This window comes from Onychomys torridus, chromosome X (assembly GCF_903995425.1).
Source record: "Onychomys torridus chromosome X, mOncTor1.1, whole genome shotgun sequence".
In the NCBI taxonomy this organism is placed as follows: domain Eukaryota; kingdom Metazoa; phylum Chordata; class Mammalia; order Rodentia; family Cricetidae; genus Onychomys; species Onychomys torridus.
The window spans coordinates 24792074-24800967 of record NC_050466.1 but is presented as its reverse complement, the minus strand read 5'-3'; the positions used below and the strand labels follow the sequence as shown (position 1 = coordinate 24800967).

At 44.4% G+C, this 8894-nt stretch overlaps 1 protein-coding gene across 1 annotated transcript in view; it reads left to right on the top strand.

Annotated features, from left to right (window-relative positions):
• Positions 1 to 7342: 7342 nt before the first annotated feature.
• Tenm1 (teneurin transmembrane protein 1) overlaps positions 7343 to 8894 on the top strand; it is an 811545-nt gene continuing 809993 nt past the window's right edge. The window contains exon 1 of the mRNA XM_036174144.1: positions 7343 to 7680. The gene's annotated coding sequence lies outside the window, so the exon portion shown is untranslated. The remainder of the gene's footprint in view (positions 7681 to 8894) is intronic.

Genomic DNA, 8894 nt, shown 5'->3' with positions numbered 1-8894 from the left:
GATTAAATGTACATTTTTAAAATCAAAGCCAGAAGATCCATATATTTTTCTCAAATACATAGTTCTTCTAGGTATATGATAATAGCCACTGAAATATGCTTGTTGATTAGTGAATTGCTTACTTATCTATGAACATCTCTTAGCTTCTTTAAGTCTCAGTGTCTTTGCTATTCATAGTGTTGGCTCCATAATCACTAGCTGAATTAAATTTATGTGATTACAAAAGTCTCAGGAATAAACAAAAAGGAGAATGAGTACATGTGTATGTGTCTTTGTTAAAGCCAAGAATTTTTTCTTTTAATGAAAATAGACTCTTTTTTCATACAATATATTCTGATTATAGTTTCCCCTCACTCTACACCTCCCAGTTCCTTCCAACCTCCACTCTCCTTTGGAATCCATGCCCTTTCTGTTTCTCTTTTGAAAAGGACAGGTGTAGTTAGAGTTTTCCTGCCTGGCCCACAGTCAGGACAAATCTCTTTCACCCGCCAGGTCCATAGATGCACAGACCCAACCAAGTAAACACACAGAAACTTACATTGTTTACAAACTGTATGGCCGTGGCAGGCTGCTTGTTATCTACTTCTTCTATCTTAAATTAACCCATTTCTGTTAATCTATAAGTGGCTTGCCAGTACCTTACATCTTCCTTGTCATGGTGGCAGCTGGCAGTACCTCTCCACCCAGCCTTCCACTTCCCACAATTCTCCTCCTCCTTGTCCTGTCTACCCTACTGCCTGGCTACTGGCCAATCAGCACTTTATTTATTTTAACCAATCAGAGCAGCACATTTGACATACAGAACATCCCACAGCAAACAGGCTTCTAAGAGATAACAACCAAAAATGACAAAATAAAATATAATAAGATAAATGAAAAAGATATCATAGCCAAGTAGGACATAGCAGCCCAACAGGAGAAAAAGAGTCCCAAGAGCAGGCATAAGAGTGAGAGACTCACTTGTTTTCAGAGCCAAGAGTCCCTTAAAAATACTAAGCTAATAGAAATAATATATACACAGAAAACCTGTACACCCTTTGATTGCTGCTTCAGTTTCTATAAGCTCATATGTATCTTGCTTAGTTGATTCAGACAGCCTTGTTCTCCTGGTATTCTCCATCCCCTCTGGCTTTTATATTCTTTCTGCCTCCCTGAGGGATTCCCTGAGTTTTGAAGGGAGGGATTTGATGGAGACATCCAATTTAGACTCTCTCTACATAATATATGGTGGTGGGTCTCTGCATCTGTTCCAATCTGCAGGAGGAGGAGGCCTCTCTAATGATGACTGGATAAGGCACTGATCTATGAGTACAGCAGACTATCATTAGGATTTTTTTATTATTATTTTTTTCAGACTAGTGGTGTTTGGTTTTACCCTAGGTCTCTGGGATATCTAGTCTCTGGTTCTTGATTATTCAAGCAGTGTCAGGTATTGGTTCCTTCTCCTGGAGTGGACCTTAAGTCAAATAAGGCATTGGTTGGCTACTACCAAAGGTTTTGTGCTACCATTGCCTTTGCATATTTCACAGAAAGGACAGATTGTAGGTCACAGGTTTTGTGACTGGATTAGTGTTTATGTTTCTCTTTCAGTAGCCTATAGAGTACCTTCCCACACCAAAGAGACTAAAACAGAGGTGAAGGTTTTGTTGAGGCACCAGCTTGACTTCTCCATGCTCAATGTGTTGCATGGGTGTTGTCCTTGGCAATGGGGTTCTGATGTTGGTGTGTGGAGAGAAAACTTTGGCTTAGGTACAGCCTGGATTCTTGAGGTATTTCCATGGGATACCCCCAGCCAACAACTGTTGTAGAATATTATTTTAACTACGTCAAGATGTGTTACATTTGCTTATGCTTCAGGATATTACTTTGACTGTGTAAAGGTGTATTACATTTGGGTTTGCTTCATTTATTTAATGATGTAAAAATGTGTGTTTAATTATGTAAAGATATTTTGCATTTGTTTCACCTTGCCTGCCTAAGACATTTGATTGGTCTAATAAAGAGCTGAAAAGTCAATAGCTAGGCAGGAGAAATGATAGGTGGGGCTGGTAGTGAGAGAGAATGAATAGGAGAAAAAGACAGAACAAGAGAAGGAGGGGGACAGAAAGAGGGAGATGCCTGGGGCCAGAAGTCAGGCAGGTGCCACCAGCCAGAGATAAGGAGCAATGAAAACAAGATATATAGAAGTAAGAGAAGTAATAAGCTCAAGGTAGACAAAGAGAAACATGTTAATTTAAGTTATAAGAGCTAGCCAGAGATGTACCTAACCTAGGCCGAGCATTCAAAACTATTAAGTCTCCGTGTCGTGTCATGATTTGGAGTTTCTTAGTGGCTCAAAAGAAAAAGCTTGGTACAAACAACCTAGTCCCACCATGGGAAGCCTTGTCAGGCTACCAAATATAGCAAGTTGGGACTCCATATCCCACATTACTAGGAGTCCTCACTAGTATCACCTTCATAGATTCCAGGAAGTTTCCACTGCACTAGCTTTCCATAACAAATCCAAATGCTCCCACACACACAATTCCAGCCATGTCTCTCTGCACTCTCTTCTTCCACCCCATCCCCCTAACTTGACCCCCAACTCAAGTCCCTGCCTTTCACCAGTCTGCCAATAAAATCTATTCTATTTCCCTTCCCAGGGAGATCAAAACATACCCTAGACACCTCTTCTTTACCTAACCTGTCTGGGTCTATGGATTGTATGTTGGTTATCATTTACTTAACAGCTAATATCCCTTTATAAATGAATACACACCACATTTATCTTTCTGGGTCTGTGCTATCTCACTCAGGATGATTTTTTCTAGTTCCATTGAATGGCCTGCAAATTCCATAGTGTTATTTTTTTTTGAACAGCTGAGTAATACCCCATTATGTAAGTGTACCACAATTTGTTTATCCCTTCTTTGGTTAAGGGACATCTCAATTGTTTCCAGGTTCTGGATATTATGAATCGAGCAACTATAAACATAACTGAGCAACTGTCCTTTTGATAGGGTGGAGAGTCCTTTGGATCACCCAAGAGTGATATATCTGGGTCTTTAGGTAGATTGATTTTCACCTTTCTGAGGAACCACAATCTTGATTTCTATAGTGGCTGTACAAGTTTTCACTCCCACCCTCAATAAAGGAGTGTTTCTCTTGCTCCACATCCTCACAGCATGAGCTGTCACTTGTGTTTTTGATCTTAGCCATTTTGACAGTTGTAAGATGGAATCTCAAAAATAGTTTTGATTTGCATTTCCCCGATGGCCAATGACGTTGAACAGTTCTGTGTTTCTCAGTCATCGAGGATCCCTGAATTGAGAATTCTTTGTTTAAATCTGTGCCACATTTTTTATTTCAATTATTTTGTCGGGTATTGTAGTCTGGGCTGCCATCTATGGTCTCTTAGAGTCTGCTCCACATCTGCCCAGCCAGCCCTTCTGGCTTTTAGGGTCTCCACTGAGAAATCAAATGCAATTCTAATAGGTCTGGGTTTTTTTGTTTTTGTTTGTTTGTTTGTTTGTTTTTTCATGTTACTTGGTCTTTTCCTCTTGCAGCTTTTAATATTCTTTATTCTGTATGTTTAGTGTTTTGATTATTATATGAAGCTATGTATTTTTAAAAAACTTTCTAGCACATTATTTGAATAATATAAACTAAGCAAATAGAGATTATGTTCTTTATTGTGATTGCTTATGTTTCCCTTTAGATTGGCTATTCTGAAACTAGACATTTAGTGTTTCCTTGTCATGATTTCCACATTTGAAATAGAAATGCATAGTCCTATGTGCAAGACTACATGAATATTCTATAATTTCTTGTGGTGTTAATGTATCTAGGGGATCTCTACCATGGAAGGAATGCCTTATGAAATACACCTACAATAGCAAGATATTGAACTATGTAATCAATGTTTCAGTTCTTGGGAAAAGGGAGAATTGTGGCACAACCCTTCATATTCTGTTAGGATTGAAAATAATGGTTTGAAGTTACTAAAGGAAGAGACGTGTGCACCAAATAAAGAAAGGAACAAGGTACAATAATGGGAGAAAATGTGAGAGAAAAAGCAATAGAGATGAAATACTTTATTGATTAAATACACAGCTGAAAGCCTGGGAACTTGAGTCTCCTTGTATTAAATCTTTAGGTATCTACTGGCTCCTCCTCCAGTGTCTTGAAAAAAAAATAACAGCAGAGAAAGAGTGAGATATTAATGGTTTTAAATCCTATATTCCATTCCCATGGCTGGCAGGGGTTGACAATTTTCTGTTTTGCCATCATTTCCTCTCTTTTAATGGGAAACTCTTTCAAAACTTAATCACTGATTATAGAATTTCTTTAGAATCAAGAATATTTCCAGTCAATAAATTCACTGGCTAGATGTTTCTCTTACCTCTTTCAGAAACACACACACACACACACACACACACACACACACACACACACACACACACACCCCAACTCTAATATGAGGGTTGAGGATGTATCTTATGAGTTTTATGGGAGTTGTTTTCCCCTCCATAGTTATGGGTTTGGGTAGCTCTTAATGTAGAATCTTTACTTTTCTAATTTTTATAAAATAATTGTTTCTTGTATGAAGAACTTGTTTGTTTTGAAGTAATGTAGTGGTTTTTAGAAGTACCGTTTATTTACTGATAGCAAGACAGGTTTCATATTCGCTCTTCCTTAGGTTTTAAACAGCCCAACAGAGAGAGCACAGATAAAGCAGTTGCCCCCTGGTTTTCATCTTTTGTTTCTTTGTTGGCAGGGTGATAGGGCGGGACTGGAGGTGCCTGTGTTTTGAGAAGCAAAGATTGAAATGATTGCGTGAAGCTGAAGGTAGCTTTGGAAAGGGGACGATGGGAATAAGTGTGGTCTTGATTCTTTACTCTCCCCATCCCAAAGTGTTCAGATGCCTATACTACCTCCCCTCACTGGTGTGATGAGCCACCAAATGCTCCGTCTTTGCAAATACCTGTATCAAAAGCAGGAAAGATGGTAAGATATGGTGCTAAGATCTCCCCCTGGCGTCACGCTATACTTGGAAACTGAAAGCTGTCCCTTTGCTCCAGAGTGCAAGGATCATACATTCCGGAAGCTGTCCGATAGCAGCTGTTGCCACCCTGGGAGGAAAACAGCTGGAAGCTTTGATGCGCCGCAAGATCAACTCTTCCGGTTAATTAGCGCCAGTCACAGCTCCAAATGTGCCTTACTGCAACCCCTAGTGGGCTCCCAAGGCAGCAATAGCAGGTCGTTCTGCCAGTGTGTTCTTGCAGAGGAAAATCAAAAAGTATGCGAGCACACAAGCATATTTACACACTAAGAAAACCATCAATAAACGCCTTTAGGTCAAAGACATCTCGACTCCTCGCAATAATCTTTTCTTTAGCTAGAGGGTGGGAGTCTCCGGGAACACAGACCCTGCGTGCTAGCCCTGATGACCGCCTAGTGTCTAGATGTTACTGGGGTTGAGCTGTAGGGGTAAGGGCTTGGAAGTCTACAAAGACTCGTGTTCTTTTTTCAGTTGATGCTGCTCCCCTGGCTAAGCATTTGGTATTTCCCATGGTCTCCTGCTTTTCGCTTGGAAGCCTGGAAGAAGGCAGCTATGGGCGTCGCCAGCGTCCTTCCCGGAACATTAAAGGCTCCTTGGAGCCGGCGCCAAAGCCTCCCCACTTCAGCCACATCTGGTCCAGCCATGCAGATGTTAGCGGTTGGAGAGTGCCTCCTTGTGAGGCGCCCCAAAGTCTCGAGCATGCCCAGTCAGACTCCTAAAGCTCCCCAAGCGAGTTTCTGGGCGTGCAGATTCCACTTCTCCGCTTTTTCGAGGAAGCTGAGGTGGGTGGGAAGGGAGGGATCCCGGGCTTGGGGCAGTGGAGTCAGTTTGCTGGGGTTAATGCCCTCTTGCCCAGCTGGGTGAGGGATAGAGCTGTTTGAGGAACCCTGGGTCCAGAGTAGCCAAGCACATTAGGATTAAGAGAGCTTCTCTCCCTCTCTCTCTCTCTCTCTCTCTCTCTCTCTCTCTCTCTCTCTCTCTCCCTCTCTCTCTCTCTCTCTCTCTCTCTCTCTCTCTCTCTCTCTCTCACACACACACACACACACACACACACACACACACACACACACACACCACACACCCCTAGAGGATTTTTTTTTTTGTTTTTTTTTTTTTTTTTTTAGTGCTGACCTGTCCTGTGGCCCTTTGACGCTCTGGCTGGGGTCATACTGTCAATGGAAGACAGTTTGGAGTTGCTCTCTGGTCACCCACGAGAGCTTTTGGGAAGCCTAGTGCCATATTCACCTGCTTGGCTTTCCTGAAGGGCAGGGAAAAATAGAACATTAAGAGGAACCCATAAATACCCCCTTAGAGTTTATCCCCTCACACACTGAAGTTATACTGGCAAGAGACTTCTCATTTTTATCTAAGTTGGTCCTGAAGCTTTACACATTGAAGCAGTGATGGAGAGTTTTAGCGCGCGCGTGCACACACACACACACACACACACACACACACACGCACACACACGCACGCGCGCGCGTTTGTCTGCTTATGTATATCATGAATGGGAAACACTGTCCCGGGTTGATTCTGAGATTAACAAATACTCCTTCAAAGTCTCCATTCCACCTCATCCTCGAGAGAAAATAATGATAAATGCTGGTCATGTGAGATGAGAAACCGTCCTAGTGTGGTATGAAATCAAAATTTTGTTTGTCCATATTGCCTTTTTTTCTGGTACCGAGCTTTCTCCTGCCCTCTCTCCACCCTCAAACACTCCTGATCATTCCAGGTTCCACTTCCCTTCTTCAGCTTGTTACCTGCTCCTTCAGCCCTCCTCCTCCTTCAGCTCCTCCCAGCTCAGCCCCACCTCCCCGGGCTCAGCTGCGGCTAAAACCTGGAGTCTTGGGGAAAAGAAAAAAGAAAAAAAAAAAAAAAAAAAGCCTGGGCTGTGAAGCTGTCAAACCGGGCATGCTCAGTAGACAGGGCAGGTTTTTTGGTCTCGAGTAGCAGAGAAACATTTTTTGCACAACCGCGACCAGCCTTAGAGCGCGGCGGCGGCGGCCACAGCAACATCAGCACAGCCATCAGCAGTGCAGACGCCAGGCACCCGGGAGCACGGCGAGCTCTGGCTCAGCCTGGAGTTCACCTCCCAGTGCCCCGGAGGCTTAGCTTACCCCTTCTGATCTCTCTCTCTCTCTCTCTCTCTCTCTCTCTCTCTCTCTCTCTCTCTCTCTCTCTCTCTCTCACACACACACACACACACACACACACACACACACACACACACAATTTCACGTACACATATGTATACACACTAGCTTGAAGAAAACAATAACAACAAAAAATAACAGAAAAACAAAACAAAAAAAACCAAACAAACAAAAAACAAAACGACTCGGGAGCAAACACCCTCCTGGCAGCGATCGTCCGCTGGCACGATAGTAGCCAGGTTCGGTTCCTGCCCCCAAGCGACCGCGGGCTGAGAGCGCCGCCGCCGCCGCCAGCTGGAGGAGAGCGATGCGGGGGCCCGAGCGGCAGCTCGAACAGTAATGTGGATTTACAGTCATTTCCCGCAGGAACCAGCAAAGACGCCCGAAGTCCAGGGCACTTGCAGCACCCGGCGGAGCTGAGCACCTGGCGAGGAGGCGGGGGACCGCACCTGAGGACACAACTGAAACTTGCGCCTGGACTAGGTAGGTCCGTTTCTTTTGGCTCTTACTTCTTTCCCTCTTGATCCTGCCTACCTTCTGCCCCAAGGACCTTGGGCGAACTTCCCCCCTAGGATGCGGTTGCGGCTGGTGACTCCTGGTCCTGAGAAGCTGGTTGCGCCGGTTCTGGGACTCCTGATGGAGGAAACAGAGCCTTTGCAACCTTTCCTCCAGATGTCCTTCTGCCCCAGGGATCTGGACCACTCAGGAGAGATGGGAGATTGGCCTTGTTGTCAGTTCAGGCTTCCAGCAGGCCCTAGGGACACCGTCCTTCCAAGGTTTGGTGGGTTTCCCAGGTGGCACTTTTGCCAACCAACTCCTTCAGTTCTGTTAAGAGGGCTGTTCTCCTCCGCTTTCGCGCAGACCAAGGCACTCTAACAAGTGGACCAAGATGCTTGGAGTGGCAGGTGGGGAGGCTCTATCCAAAAATAAAGGAGACAATCACCTCCTGCATTCCTTCCACCTGGAGAATCCACCAGGATTCTGCCACTCCGGGTCACCTCCTACCATCTCTCTAAAAGAAGATAGCCATAGGCTAGAATGTACTATAGAACCTGTTTGCTTCTGAATTGGTATTCCAACCTCACAGGGAGTTTGAGTTCTAGGGGAATGCCAGGACCCTCATTGAGGCCCCACCCAATGTGTCCTCTTATACCCCAATCTGTGTCAAAGGAAGTAATCATTACTGGGCACTCAGTGTTTCAGTAGCCGTCGGTGTTGGCTTTGACCATGCTCTCATCTGTGCGGGATTGTGTGTTTTTGCGTTTCATCCTGAAAACGTGGTGTCTGGAATCCAGCAATGGCCAGTACATCTGCCGAGAGCCAAGCACCCGCTAGGCATGCCTGGGGAAATGTAACCTCAGCTTCTCCCATTCCAGGAACAGGCGTATTGCCAATTCAGTTTTAAGATGCTTTGCCTAGAGGTGTAGAAGGCAGCCTTAGCGCTACTTGGTGAGTGGATGAGCTCGCAGTTGGTAGCCTATTTAAACATTTCAGCAAACCCGGTGCCTCTGATTGTTTACAATTGCAGAGACAGCCGATCTCACTCAGATAGTGGATGTTTCACCACTGGGAGAGTAGGGGCGGGGGCCTGAGCTGGCTTGCAGCTAGTACTTGCCATAGGCAGCTTTGGGTTTAGCAGATCTGCATCACTGTTACTGGAAATATGTTAATATGGGTAGAAAAACTGTGCCCCTTCA